The sequence below is a fragment of the Schistocerca americana genome, chromosome 1 (genome assembly GCF_021461395.2).
Source record: "Schistocerca americana isolate TAMUIC-IGC-003095 chromosome 1, iqSchAmer2.1, whole genome shotgun sequence".
Taxonomy (NCBI): domain Eukaryota; kingdom Metazoa; phylum Arthropoda; class Insecta; order Orthoptera; family Acrididae; genus Schistocerca; species Schistocerca americana.
Genome location: NC_060119.1, coordinates 933,926,750 through 933,951,044, shown reverse-complemented (window position 1 = coordinate 933,951,044; position 24,295 = coordinate 933,926,750). Strand labels below are relative to the sequence as shown.

Genomic DNA, 24,295 nt, shown 5'->3' with positions numbered 1-24,295 from the left:
TGCTTTATCTTCTTTCTGGTTTTCCCACAGTTCATGTTTCACTACCATACGATGCTGCACTCCAAATGTACGTTCTCAGAAATTTCTTCCTCAAATCAAGGCCTACGTTTGATACTAGTAGACTTCTCTTGGCAAGGAATGCACTTTTTGCCAGTACTGGTCTGCTTTTGACATCCTCCTTGCTCTGTCCATCGTTGGTTATTGTAATGCCTAGGTAGTAGAATTCATCTACTTTGTGGCCAATAATCCTGATATTAAGTTTCACATTTTTCTCATTTATGCTACTTCTCATTACTTTCATCTTCTTTCAATTTATTTTCAGTCTGTATTCTGTGCTCATTAAACTGCTCACTCCATTCAGATCATGTAATTCTTCTTCCCTTTCACTCAGGATAGCAATATCATCAGCGAATCATATCGATATCCTTTCACCTTGAATTTTAATTCCACTCCTGAATCTTTCTTTTATTTCCATCATTGTTTCTCCAATGTACAGATTGAGAAGTAGGGGTGAAAGACTACATCCCTGTCTTACACCCTTTTTAATTCAAGCACTTCGTTCTTGGTTGTTCACTCTTCTTATTCCCTCTTGGCTCTTGTACATATTGTATATTAGTCGTCTTTCCCTGTAACTTACTCCCATTTTTCTCCGAATTTCAAACATCTTGCAGCATTTTACATTGTTGAACACTTTTTTTCAGAAATCCTATGAAACTATCTTGATTTTTCTTTAGTCTTGCTTCCATCATCAACCGCAACATCAGATTTGCCTCTCTGGTGCCCTTACCTTTCCTAAAGCCAAACTGATCATCTAACACATTCTCAATTTTTTTCCATTCTTCTGTATACTATTATTGTCAGCAACTTGGATGCATGAGCTGTTAAGCTGTCTGTGTGATAATTCTCGCACTTGTCAACTCTTGCAGTCTTTGGAATTGTGTGGATGACATTTTTCCAAAAGACGCATGGTATGTCGCCAAACTCATACATTCTACACACCAACGTTAAAAGTTGTTTTGTTGCCACTTCCCCCAACAATTTTAGAGATTCTGATGGAATGTTATCTATCCCTTCTGCCTTATTTGATCTTAAGTCCTCCAAAGCTCTCTTAAATTCTGATTCTAATCCTGGATCCCCTATCTCTTCTAAATCGACTCCTGTTTCTTCTTATGTCACATCAGACAAAATTTTCCCTTCATAAAGGCCCTTAATGTACTCTTTCCACCTATTTGCTCTCTTCAATGCAGTTAATATTGAAATTCCCATTGCACTCCCAATGTAACCACTCTTGCTTTTAATTCCACTGAAGGTTATTTTCACTTTCCTATATGCTGAGTTAGTCCTCCTGAAAATCATTTCTTTTTCGATTTCACCGCCTTTTTCATGCAGCCATTTTGTCTTAGTTCTCCTTCGTATTTATTTCATTACTCAGCAACTTGTATGTCTGTTTTCTTGAATTTCCCAGAACATTTTTGTACTTTTTTCTTTTGTCGATCAGCTGAAGTATTTCTCCTGTTATCTATGGTTTCTTCGTAGTTACCTGCTTTGTGTGTATGTTTTTCTTTTCAGCTTCTGTGATTGCCCTTCTTAGAGATGTCCATACTGAACTGCATATAGAGTTATTCCTTATTGCTGTATCTATAGCCTTAGAGGACTTCAGGTGTATCTCGTCTTTCCATAGTACTTCCGTATCCCACTTCATTGCATATTGATTCTGCCAGACTAATCTCTTGAAGTTCAGCCTACTCTTCAACACTACCACATTGTGATCTGAGTCTATATCTGTTCCTGGACATGCCTTACAATCCAGTATCTGATTTCAGAATCTCTACATGAGGATGATGTAATCTAACAGAAATCATTCCATATCACCTGATCTTTTCCAAGTATACCTTCTCCTCTTGTGATTCTTGAAAGAGTATTCGCTATTACTAGCTAAAATTTATTACAGAACTTAATTAGTCTTTCTCCTTGTTCATTCCTTGTCCCAAGCCTATATTATCATGAACCTTTTCTTCTGCTCCTTCCCCTACAACTGCATTCCAGTCCCCCATGACTATTAGATTTTCATCTCCCTTTACATACTAAATGATCCTTTCAATATCCTCGTATTCTTTCTCTATCTCTTCATCTTCAGGTTGTGACATCGGCATGTATAACTGAACTATCGTTGTCACTGTTAGTTTGCTGTCGATTCTGATAAGAACAACCCTATCACTGAACTGTTCACTGTAACACACTCTCCACCCTACCTTCATATTCATAACGAATGCTACTCCCATTTTACTATATTCAGGTGCTTTTGATATTACCGTACACTCATCTGAACAAAAAATCCTTGTCTTCTTTCCATTTCACTTCACTGACACCTACTATATCTAGCTAGATTGAGCCTTTGCATTTCCCTTTTCAGATTTTTCTAGCTTCCCTACCACATTCAAGCTTATGGCTTAGCATAGAATATTATCCTTTCATTCATTATTCAATCTTTTTCTCATGATCACCTCCCCCCTAGCAGTCCCCTCCTGGAGATCCAAATGGAGGACTATTCTGGAATCTTTTGCCAATGGAGAGATTATCACGACACTTTTTCAGTTACAGGCCACATGTCCTTTGGGTCCACAGTATGTGTCTCTAATGACGTGATTTGCAGCGCCTTCTGCATCCTCATGCCATTGCTCATTGCTAATTGCTGATTCTTCCGCCTATAGGGGCAGTTTCCCACCCCAAGAACAACAGAGTGCCCTGAACCTCTGTCCGCTCCTCCGCCCACTTTGACAAGGCTGTTGGCAGAATGAGGGTGACTTTTTATGCCAGAAGTCTTTGGCTGCCAAGGCTGATTATTAATCAACAATTACGCCGTGGCAGGTTTCAAACCCGGGACCAAGGACATTTTGATTAATCAAAAACGCTACCCTTGGGCACGGTTGCACAGCTTACATTTTGAAAATACTTATTTTTAGAAATATACATTTTATTCACATCTCCTTGAGATAAAATACTCATACTTCATTTGTTTGTAAAAAAGTTGTCAACCCTACACATGGTTCATGTATAGCTGAAAAAGCGTGTAAATAAAACCACTGAAACCCAGAGACTGAGTCGAAACTCTCACATAACAGCTGGAGTCAACAGAGACTTGTTTACTCGGTTCTCCCACATTGAATGAAACTTACTCAAACCCAGTGAGTGAGTGAAACATTCATATAACGGCAGCAACCGGCGGAGATTTGCTTCAGTCAGTTGTCTCGCATTGAGTGAAACCACTTAAACCCAATGACTGAGTGAAAACACTGACACAGCCGCAGAGACTGAACAAAAAAACAATCGACCGACCAATAGATTGTTAAAAACTGTCGGTTGTCCCAACACTTGTCTCCTGCTCAGTAGGCAGATGTGCTCAGCACTATGCCACTCTGTCACAGTGGCTTTTTCACAACTGCATGGAATATCCTAGTGCACCTCCCTCCAAAATCATTACAGTTGTTCAACACAGTTGGAGAACCTCTGCTATCTTGTTTGAGTTTAGGGGGAATACTAAGTGGATTGAGGCATGAATTGGAATTTGGACTGAGGAGGGATGCATGCTAGGGTACTCCATGCAGTAGTGCAAAGCTACTGTGCCAGGGTGGTACAGTGATGAGCGTACCTGTCTAGTGAGCAGGAGAACCTGGTTCAAATCTCAGCCTTGGTACAAAGTTTCATCCATAATTTCAATCTGCATATATTCATCATAGATATTTGGGTCTTGAAAACATCTATGGAACCATATAGCTGTCTTGAGTTTGTTTTCAGAAGTCATCTTTAATATCAATGAACATAGAGAGCATGATTAATAGGTCTGCTGCCAGTTGTTGATTGCCATTTTCTCAGATTCACTGCACAGCACGAGGTTGTAGTTAAGTTAGGACATGAGTATAAATTCAGGGCTACAAAATGTGATGTGTCACCTACTGCAGTTCAGTCATCGGTCACTTAAAATCAGCTGTGGACAGTGTTCCCATAATACCCACAGCAGCCACTTTCAACACTGTTTTGCATTACATGTTAACAGCACCCCGCACCTGTAAAGTGACCAGCTGTGATTGCGTGTCACCTTCAAACTAGCAGAAGCCGATGCAGCAGAACTGTGGCAGCAAGTAACACACTTCAACTAACAAGTAATTTCAATCAGCAAACCTAGTTTCCTTGCAGCTTGGTTAAGACATATAAAGAGATATAAAGACTGAATAAACTGGGAGCCAGAATATCTCCATGCAGTAACCCATTGTCCAGCTTTCTCTGTTTATTTATCTCGTTGTTTTGTACACTTGTCTGGTATTATGCTGCTGATTAACCTCACTATTATGCAGCACAAAACTACAATAATCAGCTTGTACAGAAGGCCCTCCTTCCAAATAGTACCATAAGCAGCAGTTAAACACTATGTCATCTATTCTTTTTGGCAATGTTACAATGAGGAACAAATCAAAGCTGGACATCTGTAACGCTGCGTGCCCTCAATCAGTAATAGCCAAGATAAAATCAATACTGAAATCTCGACATACAATTACATTTTATTTATTTTTATTGACTCTTATCAGTACCCTCATTAAATGCTTACTGAAGTTAAAAATATTTGTTGTTTATGTCCTGCAGACTATAAGTAGTGTAAAAGTAGTGATACTTTGTTTCCAAATCTGCTAATGAAGTACTGCTTACAGCAACCATTTCTTATTTCTCCACTGTAGCAAGTGGGTAGTTATTTGGCAGCTCTGTATTTCAGAAAAAGAGCCCTAAAAAAAGTAAGAATACTGCAAGTCAAAGAAGTTGGACAGACAGTGGTTGTGCAAGTATCCTCTCTCTGAAACATTCAGATGTAGACCACGCTGTATCTAGTGTGACTGTTTGAACGGTGACACATCAGTCATACACACGTATGATGACCCCCCCTCTGCTGAGCTACTCCTGACGCTCTAAATTTACACATTTGACAGAACTTTGAAGGAAAACAACTTCCACAAATGTGATATTTATGCATGTTCATATTATTATTATTATTATTATTATTATTATTATTATTAGTAGTAGTAGTAGTAGTAGTAGTAGTAGTATTTCTTATTAGAGATTTAGTCTTCTCCGCACATTGCACATACATTCACAGACTACTTCATGATAATGGCCATGTTGCCACGCCCTACGTACATCTCCGTTTCTTCCTTTCTGCCTGTCCGAAAAATGTAATCAGCATTTCCTCATGAGGAGTGACATTTTGAACTGATCAAAGGAACAGTTGACAAGTTAGAGCTGTGTGAGAGGCTGAATAAAGTCACTGAAAGGAATAGAAATATAAAAAAGGGTAAGAGACAGTGCATTATCTGGGGAGAATATTCAGTTGGTTTTGAAAAATTTAACATTTTCTTCATTTTGAAAAACAGTAAAACTGAAATGTTACACCTGCTTGACCAGCTTAAGCAATTTGTTATTTCCATTTCCCTGAACAACTGCTGTTCATCCTCCTCCTCCGCTTCCACTTCCTCATCCTCATTTGATATTTATGACGACTTACACCTCAATAACTGTAGTTTTGAAGTGATTTCTGTCTCCTCCTGTACACTTTACCTCAGTTACCTTTTCCTGCCTCTTGCATGTTTTTCCGTCCAGTAAAGGAACTACTTTAAGTTCTGGAAGCTGAAAATTTGTGTTACATCTTCTTTTTAATTTAATCCTTATTTAAATGATTGGCAGGTGCACCTGTTTTATATTACTGTCAGATGAAAAGGACGGAATGGATCAGGCACCACTGACAAAAAAAGAAACAAGATGAATGTTGACTAACATCTGGGATCAGAACATCTTGCACCAGAAGGACAGAACTTTGCTCAATGCATATGATTCAGTTTCATCAAGACTTCTTGTGTACTATGCCACATTTGTAAATACTTCTCAATGACAACAAAAAAGCAGAAACCATGCACTGTGCACAAATGAGCATTTCTGAATGCATTTATAGACTTGAAAACAACAAAATTTGGTAAGGCAAATGATATTCAGTTCCCTGAGTAGTATCTGTGAGATATATTATATATTATTTTAAATTGAAATCACTGGACAGTAAAATCATTGAATTCTCCCCAACTATAGCTGAAAATATAAGGACAGAAAATCAACTATCTGAAGCAGACCACCCATTCCCCATTTGACATAGAAAAGCACTGTGACTCTAAACAAAACACATCTAATGATGAGGCGGAGTGTGAAGAGCCAGAGGTATGCAAAGTGATATGCCCCTTATCAGTTCCAGATTCCAGTTCCGACACTCCTTGGCCCAAACTAAAGTACACAGATGGAAAGACCTGTACCAAAGGGCGAATCTCGGACATGACCTAACATTCTTGACCCATCATTCCCCTGTAAGGCACTCACAGACTGATCATCCAATGGAATGGAATGGATATTGCTGCCACCTCTCTGAACTGTAACAATTATTGTCATCTTACTCGGCAGTCTGCTTAGCCCTATACTTAGATTATTCTCTGGCAATCATTTTCCAATCCTCAAACATTAAAAACAGTGCCAACTGTGAGAGGGTATCAGGAGGTATCTGTACACACACTCCCACACATTTCATAGCGAACAGGAGCATTTCACACTGCATTAGAGTGACTGGTGAGCTGAGTCAGATGACCACTGTGGTGATAGATACAATTCCAGAGGAATTATGCATATATCTACTTCTTCTTACCGATGAACGATATTTGCGAATGAAAAATATAAAATGAGGTGCCATAGGTAAAAGTACAGGTAGTGCGCAATATTATGATTTTATTTGCAGGTAGTTAATAATCTCAAGGGGCAGTACGCATCTCCAAGGTTGGGCAGCGACTGCAGAAACTCTGCACAAGAAAATACCTGCTTGTACAAGACAACAGAAGTTCTGGGGATCACTGACATGCTTTGAAGAATTGCAAAATTCCTAGCGTAGTTTGATATATAGATACTTTTGACAATGAGGGTAAAGAACAAATAGAATGTCCATTTAATGTTGAGAATCCGAGATTGCAGTAAACAGAAATGGAAGCTCTTTATGATGTATAAATGTCATGTCAATATATGGGTTATTAATACAAACTGACTTATTATAGTCTGAAAAAAGCCTTACAAGATGTCATGGTCAAGAACATTAGTAGTAAGAAAAACAATATTAACACATTTGTGCAACAGCCAAATAAACACCACACCACTGACATCCCATCTATAATTTTAACCATCTTGTGACAGGTATACATTGTATTCCAAGACAATCCCTTCCTCCTGCTCAGAGAATTCAATGTGCTTCAAGCAGTCTGGAACAGCTCTCATGATATACCAGCTACTTTTTGATTTTGACTTATGTTATCTCTACAGTGGAATCATTACTTCATAAATTCCTATTCCAAACTTGTTACCTCAATAAATTAATCTGTACACAACAATTCTGTGACAATGACAAGTTTCCAGCTGTCCCATCACTTCCATGCCACCATTCATCAGACTGGCCATGCTGGGCATATCAGAGGCTGATCTGGCAGACCTGCGCCTCCAACATCACTCTACAGCCTTTCCACCAAAAAGCATGTTGCTATACTCAGAGACATCTCTGCTGTGATAATACAGGCTGCTGAAACAATGGTTCTGATTTCTACAATCTCTCGCCACTATCAGTTGGTCTCATGGTGATCTCAATAAATTGTGACTTCAATCAGGAAGTGATAGTTTTTTAATTTTGAAAAGAAAGGAAGGAGACAGGGAACACTGCGTCTCCTCCTTAGGAAGCCATATATCTCCCATTCAGGTGTGGGTTGCTGCACAAACTATAACGCCACAGGTACCTGACAATAGTTACTAATCTCTTGCTTAAACCATCTTACTAATCTCTTGCTTAAACCATCAAACACTGTCAAATGCTTTGCAGTCCGTTTTGCAGAAGTGCCATAATCTACTTCTTATTCTCCCACCTTCCAAGCACACAAATAGTTGTCTACCTTTTACTGTAAACTGACCCAGTTCACACAGCCATTTAATGAAAGGTATTTTCTTAAAGTCCTTGACACAACCTGCAAACACAGTCCCAGGGCCTGACTTGATTCGGAATCAAATGATTCAACAACTGAATCGGGATCAAAGCACTACCTGCTCAAGATATTCCAATGCACCTGGCTTAGGGGCAAATTATCCTCATGGTGGCAGGACAGTACCACAATCTCAATCCCTAACCCTAGCAAATATACACTTTTGGTTCACATCTACAGACCAATCATTCTCAAAAATGTGCTATGCAAATTATTTTAAGGATGGTAACCAATCAGTTGTGCTGGAACCTTGAATTAACAAGGCCGTTTGCCCAAGTGGCCATGTTACTTCCAGCTTCCAGGAGGGCATGTCCACAACTGATCGTCAAGTCACGAGAAAGAGCCATTTGGCAGGTATTCACCAATCCCAAACACCTATTCGTAGTACATTTCAAAGCATCAAGTTTATAGCGTCAGGAAGTCATTTCTGAAAGTATTTGTATGGAGTGTAGCCATGTATGGAAGTGAATCATGGATGATAAATAGTTTGGACAAGAAGAGAATAGAAGCTTTCAAAATGTGGTGCTACAGAAGAATGCTGAAGATTAGATGGGTAGATCACATTACTAATGAGGAGGTATTGAATAAGATTGGGGAGAAGAGAAGTTTGTGGCACAACTTGACTAGAAGAAGGGATCTGTTGGTAGGACATGTTCTGAGGCATCAAGGGATCACCAATTTAGTATTGGAGGGCAGTGTGGAGGGTAAAAATCATAGAGGGAGACCAAGAGATGAATACACTAAGCAGATTCAAAGGGATGTAGGTTGCAGTAGGTACTGGGAGATGAAAAAGCTTGCACAGGATATAGTATCATGGAGAGCTGCATCAAACCAGTCTCAGGACTGAAGACCACAACAACAACAACAACAACAACAACAAAGTTTATAGCACCTGGTGTCACCAAGTCTTGAACAAACTCCATGATTAGGGTTATTGAGATACTTTACTGATTTTGGTTTTTAACTTCTTGTCATTTTAACTGTTTCAGGTTAGAGTCAGTGCATCATTCAATTCGCGTAGGTCCACGAGGATAGCTCCCCTCAGGGCTCAGTGATAAGTGCTGCTTTATGGTGATGACTTTCATTTGGTGTAGGTTATAGTCTGTGATCTTATCTGAGTCTCAATTCCAAATAGCTATACAGACAGCCCCTTCCTGAGCCCCCTACCATGGCTTCCAATTTTCTTCAAGAGTCATGCAGTTTTGTCACCCCACCACAATCAGTCCACTCCCAGAGTCGTATATGGGAAACAAATGTTTTTTGTTTTGTTAGCAGCAAGCATGACAAGATATCCTGTGAAACACCACTAAATGCCTTCTCTGAAAACTACCTAGAACAGATAGTTAGGAAACCCACTCATGAAGGGAATATATTGGATTTAATGCCAACAAATAGACCTGACCTCTTGGGTTCAGTGACCAAGATGTGGTTGTGGCAACAACAATTACCAAAGCAAAAAAGGGCAACTGAAACAAGTAGAAATGTATACATGTTCAGTAAACTAGATAAAAAGACAGTAATGTCGCATCCAAATGAGAAATCTGGAACTTTCAACACTGGGCAAAAGTATGTAGAGGAACTTTGGCTCAAGTTTAAAAGAAAAGCTGACCATGCAGTGGATAGATAGATACCCAGTACAACAATTCATAATGGGAGGGACCCTCCATGAGGTACAGTCACTTTAAAGAAACTTCTAAAAAAACAGAGACTACAGCATAACAGGTGTAAAACAAAGCATAGGGCTATAAAAAATTTAGAGATGCTAAATGGGATGTGTTTGACTGTCAAGAGAGCGATGCATGAAGCTTTTAACGAGTACCGCAGCAAAATATCATCAAATGATCTTTCACAAAACCCAAACCAATTCTGGTCATATGTAAAGGCTGCTAGCGGCACCAAGGTTAGAGGTCAGTCATTCATGAATGAGACAGGGAATAAAATTGAGGATAGCAAAGCAGAAACAACATTGTGTAACTCAGTTTTCAAATGTTCCTTTGCAAAGGAATATGCACAAGAATTTAATCCCCATTCCACTGAAAAGATCAGCAAAATAAGCGTTAGTGTCAGTGATGTGAGAAACAGCGAAAATTATTAAAATTGAATAAAGCTCCAGGGCCCTAACAGATTTTATACTGAATTTACAGCTGATTTAACCTCTCTTCTAATGATAATATATCAAAGATCCCTCAAACAAAAAATTGTGCCCAGTAGTTAGAAGAATGCACAGGTCACACCCATTCACAAGAAGGGTCGTAGTAGTGATCCACAAAAGCACTGCCCAGTATCCTTGGCATTGATGTCTTGTAGAATCTTAGAACATAGCCTGAGGTCAAACATAATGAGGTATCTTGAACAGAATGACTTCCTCCATGAAAACCAGTGCAGATTCTGAATACATAAATCGTGCAAAATCCACACATGACATAACAAAAGCTTTGGATCCAGACGGACAGGAAGATGCATTATTTCTTTATTTCCATAAAAGCATTTGACTCAGTACCGCACCTACACTTATTGTCAAAAGTATGATCATATGGTGTACCACGTGAAATTTTTGACTCTACAGAGGATTTTTAGGTAGCATGTTACCTTGGATGGAGAGTCATTGTCAGATGTAGAAGTAACTTCAGGTGTGCAACAGGGAAGAGTGTTGGGATCCTTACTGTTCCATGTTGTATATTAATGACCTTGCATACAATATTAATAGTAACCTCTGACGTTTTGCAGATAATGCAGTTATCCATAATGAAGTATCATCGAAAAGCGGCAGCATAAATATTATGTCAAATCTCGATAAGGTTTCAACGTAGTGTAAAGTTCAACAACTTGCTTTAAATGTTCAGAAAAGTAAAATTGTACATTTTGGAAAATGGAAAAATGCAGTATCCTATGACTATACTACCAATGAGTCACAAGTGCAATCAGCAAACTCATAAAATTACCTGGGTGCAGTAAATTGTATGGATATGAAATAGAATGGACACATAGGCTTAGTTGTGGGTAAAGTAGGTAGTAAATGTTGGTTTATTGTTAGAATACTAGGGAAATGCAATCAGTCTACAAAGGAGACAGCTTACAAATCACTTGTTTGGCAGATTCTAATATATTGCTCTGAAGTGTGTGGTACCCATACCAAATAGGACTAACACGGGATACTGAACATGTACAGAGAAGGGTAGCGTGAATAGTGGCTGGTTCAAATGGCTCTGAGCACTATGGGACTTAACAGCGTGAATGGTCACAAATTTGTTTGACCTGTGGTATAGTGTGTCTCAGATGTTGAAAGAAGTGAAGAGCCAGACTCTTGAAGATAGATGTAAACTATCCTGAAAAAGTCAATTAACAAAGTTTCACAAATCAGCTTTAAATGATTACTCTAAGGATATACTACAATCCCGTATGTATCACTCATACAGGGATTGTGAGGATAAGATCGAATAATTGCTGCACACACACAGAGGCATTCAAATAATCATACATGAATGAAACAGGAAGAAACCCTAATAACTGGTTCAAAGGGATGTGCCCTTTACCATGCATTTCACACTGATTAGAGTATTAGCGTAGATGTAGACGTAGGTAGTTGCACTGTCCCAGTATTTGGGCCACCTCTCTGACAGTAAACTGACATAGTTCACCCACACAAATCAGTTTAAAAACAAGCTGTAAGCGGAACCTTCATGCATCATAACTTTTAGGGTAATGATCATGACACCCACCTATGCCTTTTTAAGTCCAGATATATGGATGGGTAGCTCCAATGGCTTTGCAACTATTAGACCCATTTTGCTATTGTGGTGTAACACTACTGAGAAAATGAGGTATTCATTAATTTATTTTTTAATCCTCAAGGAAGTTTACAATTGGACAGTATACAGGGTTATTCTAAATGATGGACCCATTTTCAAAAATTTGTATATATTCAAGTACAAATCCAAAATGAACAAGCTATATACCAATGAAAAGAGGAAGTTTCTAAGTTTTTTCAGGCGATGGTGGTGGTCGGGTGGTGATGGTTTCAGAGGTGACCGGTAGAGCTCACACAGCAATAGGGCCGTCATTCCATTTCACTTTCAGTTGTGAGTGAGATGGCACTGTGGAGCACAAGGTATTCTGTGTTCTTGAGTTCACGAAAAGTGAGCCGCAAATTGCAGTGCAGTGGGCATTTCGTACCAAATTCAGTATTTAACAGCCAACTCTCTAAAGAATTAGCCATTGGTTTACGCAATTTAAACAGACTGGGAGTGTGTGCAAAGGAAAAAGCACAGGCCAACCGCATGTGTCACAGGATGATGTCCAACAGATTCAAGAAAGTTTTGTGGCAGTTCTAGTAAGTCTACCAATAGAGCCAGTTGGGAACTTGGAATACGGCCATCTGTGGTGGATGGTCATAGCTATTAGCATGCAGATATCAGTCCATGTGGAAGGGTATCTTGTTAACAGTGTGACTGAGGTACCTATTTGCTTTATAGTGGATGAGAATGTCAAAGCACCATTGTGAGCTTGATGTTATCATGGATATTGCTGATGTAGTCCAAGAATTCTTCCAGCTTTTTACAACCATGAGACCAGACAATGGAAATGTCTTTGACATAACAATAAAAGAAACTAGGTTTTGCACGAGCTGTGTCCAGGTTGATGTCCTCAAAGAACTCCGTAAACATACTGACTGTAACTGGAGCTAATGGGCTCCCCATCACAAAGCTGTCCTTCTCATTAAAATACTCTACACCATACAAAAAACACAATTACATCACTGTCGGCTTAAACATATCCACAAGAGTGTCATCAAATAACTGGGAAGGCAGATCTACTGAATCTTTTATGGGAATGTGCTTGAACATCGATAACAGATCAAAGCTGACCATAACATCTCCTTCTCCAAGATGCAGCCATTTAATTTGACTTATGAAGTGACCAATGTGCAGAGTAAGGAGGCTGGCCAGATGTTTCAAGTCATCAAATTGGCGATCCAATGGCACACAAGATGAGACATTGAGAAATGTTCTTCATGTTAATGTAGATGGTCGAGGTGCCTGAGGGAGGAGATTTTTAATGACACTCTCTTCCAGTGATGGCCTCTTGAGAAGCTCTGAGATCTTCCTCATTTATTTGGATGTAGGGTTCTTTGATAATTTTTTATATGTCTCCTCCTCCAGATCAATTAAATCTTTGGGTCATAGTTGGCTTGTTCCATAAGGACAGCTGCAATGCACTTGCCGGCTGGCAGGCCTACGAGGAGAGGATCATCGTGGAGTTTGCTAAGACCATTACACTCCGCTCATGTCATGTTCAAGGTTGGCAGCTTAGATTTTGAAAGACTGCAATTCATTTGTCAATGAATTTCTTCTGCAGTTTCACATGGCATCTTGCAAACTGCTTGTTTAACACCACTTATTATGTCAACAAAAGGAATACTCCATGGCAATGGTGCAAAACTAAGTCCCTTCTTAAGAGCCAACATGGCTGGTTGGTTGGTTTGTGGGATTGGAGGGACTCGACTACAAGGGCCATTGGTCCCTGCCCCCAATGAAATCCATGTCGATATTTCTCACTGTCCAGCTGATAATGGTGTGTTCTGTTGTTTTCTATTCTGCCCCTTGTTGTTGTTGTGAAAGCCACATGGATTTCCCTTTCTGTGGTTGTCCTCTGTTATGACATATGTTGTGCTACTGTGGCTGCATCAGTCCATTCCCAATCCAAAGCTGAGGACGACTATCAGCTGCATGTGAATGGCTCAGAATGCCATGAGTATATTATATACCATGTGGGTGTAGACAGTTTTATGTAGGACAGACTGTGCATACTACTGAACAGCACTGTGTAGAACACAAGAGATGTTTTTGCCTACAGTACCCTGAGAAATCAGTAATATCAGAGCATCCTCCAGAAAACTGGCATCTGTTATTACACAGACTAGTAGTTTATGGGATAGCATCATAAAAGAAATGATAAATATAAAATTTTGTGTGTGTGTGTGTGTGTGTGTGTGTGTGTGTGTGTGTGTGTGTGTGTGTTTTTATTTGTTTATCATTTTGATCCAGCAGACACAAAGAAATTACTGCTTTTGGCCTACGAGCAGGCATTGTGTGAAATCAATGGGAAAAGTTCTCCTGTTTACTTGACAGATGCTCTGACCACTGAGTCATCAATACAGTGGTCACTGCAACTGCAGGCAAGGTGGCCAACGATATCTTCTCTGCAGATGCACATCAGGCTCAAACTCTTATGGGACGTGGCATAATGCAGCAAGAAATGAGGATAATGGACAATAGTAGGATAATGTGTGCATAATATGCACCAGTGGTCTAGAGGTAGTGTCCTTGTTTAGTAAGCAAAATGTCTTTGGTCGCAGGTTCGAACCTGCCTCTCAAATTTTGAATAGTAATCAGCATTGGTGGCCGAAGACTTCTGGCATAAGAAGCCACCCTCACTCTGCCAACGGCCTTGTCAAAGAGGGCAGAGGCGCGGACAGAGGTTCATGGTACTCTCTTGACCTTGAGGTGGGAAACTGTCTCTAAAGGTGAAAGAATCATAATGATCAACAGAATGAGGATGCAGAAGACAACGAAAACCATAGCATTAAAGACACATAATGTGTATCCACAGGATATGTGGCCTGTAATTGAGGAAGTGTCACGATGATCTCTCCATTGGCAAAAGATTCCAGAACAGACCCCCATTTGGATCTCCAGAAAGGGACTGCCAAGAAAAAGACTGAATAACCAACAAAAGGATAAAAAATTTCAGTTAGTATTAGTGAATACTAATACTTTTCACATTGGTTTGTAGAATGTATGGGACAGGCAAAATACCATCTGACTTATGGAAAATCATCTACACAATTCCAAAGACTGCAAGAGCTAACGAGTGCAGGAATCATTGCGTGATCAGCTTAACATGCGTGCATTAGTTGCTAACATGAATAGTACACAGATGAATGGAAGAAAAAATTGGAGATTGTTGGATAGCAATCAGTCTGGCTTTTGGAAAGGTAAAGACACCAGAGAGGCAATTCTGATGTTGCAGTTGATAATGGAAGCAAGACAAAAGGAAAATCAAGACATGTTCACAGGATTTGTCATCCTACAAAAAGCATTTGGCAATGTCAAATGGTGCAAGATGTTCGAAATTCCGAGGAAAATAGGGGTAAGCTGCAGGGAGAGATGGGTAACATACAACATGTACATGAGCCTGGAGGGAATAATAAGAATAGAAGACCAAGAATGAAGTGCTCGTCTTAAAAAGGGTGTAAGACAGGGGTGTAGTCTTTCGTCTCTACTGTCAATCTAAACGTTGAAGAAGCAATGATGAAAATAAAAGGAAGGTTCAAGAATGGAATTAAAATTCAGGGTGAAAGGATATCAATGATACAATTCACTGGTGACACTGCTATCCCCAGTGAAAGTGAAGAAGAGTAAATTGAAGAAAGACAATACTAAGGAGAAGCAGCGGAAATAAGAACAGTGAGAAACTTAACATCAGGATTGATGGTCATGAATTATATGAAGTTACAGAATTCTAGTTAGGCAGCAAAATAACCAATGATGGATGGAGCAAGGGTGATATAAAAAGCAAACTAGCAATGGCAAAAAGGGCATTTCTGGCCAAGAGAAGTCTACTAGTATCAAACATAGGCCTTAATTTGAGGAAGAAATTTCTGAGAATGTACGTTTGGAGCACAGCATTGTATGGTAGTGGAAAATCTTAACAGAAGAGATTTGAAAGATTTGACGCATGTGGTGCTGCAGGCGAATGTTGAACTTAGGTGGACTGATGAGGTAAGAACGAGGAGGTTGTGCACAGAATTGGAGAGGAAAGGGACATGAGAAAAACACTGTCAAGGAAAAGGGAAATGGTGATAGGACATGTGTTAAGACATCAGAGAGTAACATCCATGGTACTAGAGGGAGCTGTACAGGATACAAACTGTAGAGGAAGACAAAGGTTGGAATAAGTAATAACTGACATAGGTTGTGTGCGCTATTCTGAGTAGAAGAGTTTGGCACAGGAGAGGAATTCGTGGCAGGCTGCATCAAACTAGTCAGAAAACTGACGACTCAAAAAAGAAGTTGAGAATTTGGGTCTGATGGGAGTCGTGCTAGGGGGGTCCATGCAGTTGCAATGGCCACTGAGTCTGGATAGCTCAGTGATCATGGCATCTGCCTAGTAAGCAGGAGACCCGGGTCCAAATCCTGATCTGGTACAAATTTTCAACTTTCCCTATCAATTTCTATCATTTCCCACTTTCAGCAAATCTGTAATTCCATTTTTGTCTTAATAAAAATTTGTGACAACACCCTCAACAAAAATGGTGCCCTGCAGCTAAGCAAGGTTTGGGATCCTGCCATTGGGAGATTGAATCAGGTATAGAACAAAAACATTACCTTATATGACACTGGAATGATCACCAGTGATGTCACAGAAGCAAGTGCAGCTGTGTAAGGACTATAGCAGGCAGTCACCACTTGACAATGACCAAGGAGTACTTAGTCGAGAGTTCATAGACTTTTAAACCATCTGATGCAGCTGGAAGCTTGAGAGAATTTTATCACAAATTAACACTGTACAGCAAATGATATTCAACTTCCAGATGGCAGCAGTTACGTCACAGATCATATACTCAAATCAATGGCCACTAAATTTGATAAGTTCTTCTCAATAGTAGCAAAAAACTAGACTCATGAGCAACTGAATTATGAATAGCTTCTATATTGCAGAGGTCATACTTTGACTTGGAAATGGATTAGCCCAGTGTATCATGTGAACGAGATATTGTCAGATCTCGTAATGCCTGCTGCCGTGACAACCATCTGCAGTAAGGGAAAGGTAAGTGGTTTCAACCATACAATGGCCATTTGGAGACTCAATAAATCGTAGGCAGTGGACAAAGTGTCAATGACGTGTTGCAAATGCTTTCTTTGGCATGTGCCACCAATGACATATATATTCTGAGGATGTTCAAACATAGTCAAATCCAGTAATGATTAGAACCACATCCTGTGATTGTGTCTAAAATAAAGAGAAGTATCATGCTCTCCACAGGGAGAAAATGTGATTTTTATGTAATATAGTCAGTATCTAGCGGGTCTATGACCTGCTCAGCAGAAATAGTCTTTTCACAGTTGATTTACGAATATTTTCACCTCAGCAGGGGCAAGAAATGGGATAGAATGCTGATGCCTGTGACTAATGCCACCTAAAGATCTCAGATTTTCTTTTCTTCCAGGTCGACATTACATGACTTCTCAAAAAATTATCACAGACAACAAAATAGGATCATGCATTACTTACACAAATCTGGCATAATGCATTTCCTTCAAACTCCAAACCTTTAGACCCAACAGTCTTGTGTCCAAATTTCTCTCTTAAATACTTCTTGGGACTTGTAAAGTCCTATTTTAGACCTATTAAATCCAAGTTTAATATTATCTAGGAAAACTGGCGAGTGAAATGTTACGCTAGCTCTTTTTCCCAAAGAACCATTTACCTGTCATCCCTTCACCTGCCCGATCTTCCTGAAGCTCTGCAGTGTCAATGCGTGTTCTCTCTGCATGTTACCATACATTTACTATAACTAATGGGCTGATTCAATTCCACTACAATGGGGTACTCCCCAGCTGCTTTGTTCCCAGGAGTCTTGTCTATCCTCATCTTCACTACAGATGGGTTACTCTCATCTTGGGATCCGAGTGATCTGCCCTTCCTTTTCAATCCTCCCTACCCTATCCCTTTCCGCAGCATGAGGAAGTAACTAATAGTATCATAATCTATCAGAGAGTACTGTTTTATATGTCTGCTGGAAGTACTAAATATTTTGCTTCGTGACAGTGAGTATTGACCAACAATTATGTCTCATATTTTAATTGTATACATTGTCAGGCAAGTGCGTCAAACAATTACTGTAACAGCTCATACACAAAATAAATATTGTAGACCTCTTGTCAACAAACAAACCTGATGTTTTTTTGGGTTTCATGGGATTAGCTATCATGATGCTTTTACAGGAGCGATGTCACCAAGGCAGAAAGGTCATCAAGAAGATGAAGAGAGACACCTTCCACTCAGTCTTTCATGGGTCAGTTTGATGTTAAAACTGACAACACCCACACATAGAGCAGAAATATTAAATTCCATGTTTTAAAATGTATTTAAACATCAGTGTACAAGCACCCCAATGTTTGACTGACATAGAAATGAGACACACTGTTATAAGTAAATCGAATAATTAAAAACTATAATGACCATCTGTGTCCACCTACACAGCTGAGTGGTCCTTACAGCTGACTCTCATGTGAGATACTCAGGTTCAATTCCCAACACTTTCACAGATTTTTCCATGGTGGGATGACTGGAGCACGCTGCTGAGCCTCGTGAAACCAACTGAGGAGCTGACTGGCTGAAAAGTAGTCGCACAAAGTCCGCTAACCTAACAATGGCCAGGAGAAATGTGTGATGAACTGTGCACCTGTATATGGCATCTCAAAGATCAACAGAGGATGACATGGCAATTCTTACTATGGTTTACACTGAATATACTATGGATTTCATGCATTTCCTAGTTTGTGAAGCTTCACATTATTCTTTCATTCATGGGTGCTAGTCCAGTAAAATATGGAGGAGAGCTTTTGTGATTTTGGAAAGCAGGGAAGAGGTACTGGCAGATTCGAAGTTGTGAGAATTGGTTCTCAGTTGTGCCTGAGTAGCTCACCTGTAACAGTATAACCTGACAAAGGGAAGGTTCTGAGCTTGAGTTTTGGTCTAGCAAATAGTTTTAACCTACAGCATTAAATAGGCAAAAGTCAATAATTTGAGTCACTGCAAAACAAATCATGGCTGCAATAGACATACAGTTAATCATTTTGTAATGTCTGACACTTCTAATGGTCATCTGGAGCATAGCAACAGTAGTTTTTAATACCGGTACTGACTTTTTGGAAATTTATGCTATATAAATGCAACATAATTGAAGCGTTTGCTTGTCATAGAAGTGGGTTGTCATCACTGAAATCACCAACTTTACTCACCACAGAATTCGTTGGTATGTGCTGTTCACTGTCAACCACAACTGCACACAATTGTTGATACACATACTTACTGGAAAAACTTATTCCAATCAATTATCAATGTGGATTATTACTGAACGCTGTTATGTGATCTACAGGCAACTTATGGCCTATATTAGACAGAAATATATGGTGGAATTTGCAACTGCAAAAGCAACTGCATTGGCAAGTTGGAAAGTTACTGACTGGATTGATAAACTCGTCCTATGCGATTACACAAACGATGAGCGATCTAACTCACGTCATTTTGGAAGAGGACATTATTTTGTGGAATGTCACTTTAAAACTTTTAATATCAAATGCTCCACAAAAGCTAACATTTCAAAATAGTTTGAATGCCAGTATATAGTAATCACAAGTATTACATTTTGAACTGTACGCACACATCTTTTTTTCAAGAGACCTACCGCAAGTACGACGACAGTCTCTCATGCTGTACGCTGTACGTAAATACGAGTTTTTAACACAATAACATATCCGTTCCGCTTGTGTATTTCATAATAATCCAAAAACGTCGGGAACAGACTGCCTTTTCAACGGCATTTACACCAAATTACACAGTGATTTTCTGAGTGGTTAATTAGTGGCACGGTACTTACTATACATTAACAGATTTCTGTCATAATACTGTTCTATTCACCAACACGTAATCACCACACGCCCACGCGACAACACATGTCATGTCACTGACATTTATCGAAAGATCAAATAGCTAACACAGCTACAGTGAAGAAAGAATCATTTTCTTACAAATATATATTTATATTGTGCACAACAATTGCAATTTTTAATTTCGTAATCAGAATTAGAATTCATCATACACTTAATATATATTAACTTTTTCACTTTATTTTAACAAAAATCTTTATTTTCTTAGACATTTTTCCGATTTTACTGCTTCTACAACATAACTAATATTTTCCGTAGATTCGTACATCGGAATTATTACTGTAAAGCGTCGCCCATCCAATGACAGTTATTATTATGGAATATCTTCACCTCTCCAAATATACAATTTAGTTCGATTATCTGAACTGACTGTTTGTATACAACACAACACAGTGAGTGAGTAAACTCTGCCGCGAAGAGTAATGGAGTGATACCGTGGAAAGTGTCCCCGTACCTATTAAAAATTATTCTGCTGTAATTGTCATTGTTGTATTTAAAGGAACATGGGCCGACGAAAAAGCAAAAGGAAACCTCCGCCGAAGAGAAAGGCGATCGAACCTTTGGATCTGCAATTTAATTGCCCTTTCTGTAATCATGAAAAGTCATGCGACGTTAAAATGTATGTAACTGCATTCTTTTTCATAAACGTCTTCTTTTTGTTTTTAGAATTTATTTATTATGTATGTACTTGGGTAAACGAAATTCATCAAGGTAAAGTTTTTTTGATGTTGCGTCACAGAAACAAACATTGTTCCACCAGTGCCCCGTAATGGGTTTTATTCCGTAGTCTCGCTCGGGCTTGTGAATAATAAACTCTACTATGTGGCACATACAGTGAAATAACTTCGAAGAAAATGTTTATTTTAACACGAAGCTTTTTTTGTCATTTACAGGGACAAAGGAAGAAATACGGCGCGAATAACGTGTCGTGTTTGCCTCGAGGATTTTCAGACGTCGATAAATTGCTTATCAGAACCCATAGACGTTTATAACGACTGGATTGATGCATGTGAAACTGCTAACTGAGAAAATGACTAATTTTAAGTGATAATCAGTTTTACAAAAACTTCGTATATTATGTTATCTGGCAAGAATGATTGAGATTAAACAGTCACGCGTATTGTTAGTTTAGTACAGACACCAGTTTGTTAAAGAGGACGATAGTTCTTAAAACAGAAAGATGTGAAAGTGTCCGCTGTACAATATTTGTGCTTGTATTTTTCATTTTTGCCTACTTGTTACTGTTTAGTGAAGAAAGCTCTGTAATGTTAGTCGCATATCCTGTTATAACGTGTAATAATGTTACTATTTCCCCTGGATTTTTCGTTGTTTTCCATGAAACAAAAATAAAATAGTAGAATTGTAAACGGCAACAAGACTTAAATAACCTGAATGGGCATAAGTCTGTGTCAAGGACAAGTCTTTGGGCAGAGCGTATCTTCAAAACAGTACCCGGCGTAAATCTTTATTAGTTACTTGTTGATTTTGCTCACTGAGCATGATTTTTTTTTTTTTTTTTTTTTTTTTTTTTTTTTTTTTTTTTTTTTTTTTTTGTGGGATGTTGGGAAAAAAACAAGTAATTTGTAGTTAAGAATGTGCAACACACACACCAAAAATTTTATCTACTGTTAACAGTCTTAAGATTTGTGCATAGAAGTATAATTTGTTTTCTTATGTCACCAATCATTCCATTAATGCTATTACTTTACATCTCTTTGATATATACTGTTGTTAGCATGTGAAGAAAATCTGTGGCTGAAAATGCCACATTTGTTTCATCATATCACATTCTTAAAATTTGAAGAAGATATCTGACACAAAATGCCACATTTCTTTTACTGTTTCACATAGTCCTTTAGAAAATATTGATTTAAATAGTGTATTATTGATTGTGCAATAAACAAAGCAGGTAACAGACAGAAAAGTCTCAGAATGCTTCCTTACATCAAAATATGATCATTATACCTTTCTGTTTCAAAATAGTCTCTCAAACCTGTTACACTGCATGTATTCAAATTATTGTAGCAGTGCAACTGCATTACTGTTGAAATATTTCAATAACTTCCAAGAACCTTTCAGCAGAACATAATCTGTGGCGAATATGAGTGCTCTTTTAGATATTTCAGGTACTTCTCTTATTTGCTTAATAGTTGGCCAATTAACATCCATTATTTTGTTCTCTCGTTTACCCAATTTTGATCTAAAGATTCTCAAGATGACTTATTTTGTGATGTTAAGGAAAGTTCTCAGTGCATCATATGTCTGCTGCCAATCCCAAGGACTAAAAAAAAAAAAAAAATGTGGCCTAAATTGATTTCATTTGGTAATGAATATGATTTGTTTTGTTCTCATGTCATTACCCTGGTAAAATACAAACATAAATAAAATTTATTTGTGAATGATACTGTTTATAAAAGTGCTTTTAATTACACTCAATAAGCAACTGAATTAGACAAATATACTTGTTTATTCTAGCACTACTTGCAGCATGAGGATAGTGGTGACACATTGCTGCAGTCACTCTAGGATATATTGTAAGCATACAGGAGTATTTTGATGATTGACAGTGGAAATACTGTCTCAATACATGGAAATGGTGATGAGTCAAAGATGTACACATATCTCAACAGTGTACCCGATTATTTAGTATGATAAAGATAAGGTGATTTGGTTATCTACACAAACACACACGTGTCCAGTGCTCCACAAACCCTTCAAACATCCCAGATGTGTTCAATTGGGGTCAGAACAAAGGAATTAGGTGGCCAAGACATCTTGAATTCACTATCATCCTCCTTAAACCACTACTATATGATGCTAGCCTTGTTACCAGGACAGTTATCTAGCTCAAAGATTCCATCACCCACGGAGGAGGCATCGAGCAAGGAGGTCTGCAGTAATATTCACATGGTTCGCAGCTGTTTATGCAACACTTCTCGTGAAAGCCTATGTGAATGCAACACCGTAATATCATAGCGCCCCATTGGCCTACACTTGTGAATCTTTTTCTTTGTAAATATCTTTCACATGAGAATGTCTAGAACTGCCGAAAGGATGCCTTGTTTCGTGCATCATGTTATGTAGTTTTTGACATCATTGGTATTTATGAAGATGTTCAGTATCTCAGTCCAGATTGCTTCTTTCCACGCTTCGACTGTGTCCAGTCACTTGTTTAGTTGTGTCAATGTTAATCGCAGATATATATTAGGAGAAATACATTTGTGGGGTGATGGATTCTGTATTAAATAGTGATGAGGTGATTAGATTAGATTAATACTTGTTCCATAGATCATGAATACGACACTTCGTAATGATGTGGAATGTGTCAGGTTAATAAAAGATGTCTGTACAAGATATTACATTACATAAAATATTGCATGACACTAATGTTTAAGTTGTCCCCCCCCCCCCCCCCTTAATTTATATCTAAAAATTCAGCCAATGAGTAGAAGGAGTTGTCATCTAGAATCTTTTAATTTATTTTTAAATGTTGGTTGGCTATCTGTCAGGCTTTTGATGCTGTTTGGTAGGTGACCAAAGACTTTTGTGGCAGCATAATTTACCCCTTTCTGTGCCAAAGTCACATTTAACCCTGCATAGTGAAGATCATCCTTTCCACTGGTGTTATAGCTATGCACACCACTATTACTTTTGAACTGGGTTGGATTATTAACAACAAATTTCATAAGTGAATATATATACTGTGAGGATCCCTAGATCCTTAAATAGATGTGTGCAGGATGACCGTGGGTGGACTCCAGCAATTATTCTGATTACATGTTTTTGAGCAATGAATACTTTTCTACTCAACGATGAATTACCCCAGAATATGATGCCATACGAAAGCAGTGAATGAAAGTAGGCATAGTAAGCTAATTTACTGAGATTCTTATCACCAAAATTTGCAATAACCCTAATAGCATACGTAGCTGAACTCAGACGTTTCAGCAGACCATCAATGTGTTGCTTCCAGTTTAACCTCTCATCGATGGACACACCTAAACATTTTGAAAATTCTACCTTAGCTACAGACTTCTGTTCAAAGTCTATATTTATTACTGGAGTTGTGCCATTGACTGTACGGAACTGTATATACTGTGTTTTATCAAAATTTAAAGAGAGTCCGTTTGCTGAGAACCACTTAATAATTTTGTGAAAAACATCATTTAGAATTACATCACTTAGTTCTTGGTTTTTGGATGTTATTACTATACTTGTATCATCAGCAAAAAGAACTAACTTTGCATCTTCATCAATGTGGAATGGTAAGTCATTAATGTATATCAAGAACAGTAAAGGACGTAAGATCGAACCCTGTGGGTTGCCCCCCAGTTTGAGGAATCAGCTGTTGTTTTAACATTACATGAACCACTTATTTCAACTTTCTGCATTCTTCCAGTTAAGTATGAATTAAACCATTTGTGCATTGCCCCCCTCTAACCATAATGATTTAGCTTATCTAAAAGAATT

General features: G+C 38.6%; 1 protein-coding gene across 4 annotated transcripts in view; it reads right to left on the bottom strand.

Moving 5' to 3' along the window:
- The window catches only part of LOC124615429 (solute carrier family 12 member 8), a 216,096-nt gene extending 196,238 nt beyond the window's left edge, over window positions 1-19,858 (bottom strand). For 2 of the 4 annotated variants that reach the window (XM_047143341.1, XM_047143333.1), the window contains exon 1: window positions 19,564-19,749. The gene's annotated coding sequence lies outside the window, so the exon portion shown is untranslated. The other 2 variants (XM_047143316.1, XM_047143324.1) reach the window with 2 other exon arrangements.
- Window positions 19,859-24,295: the final 4,437 nt, after the last annotated feature.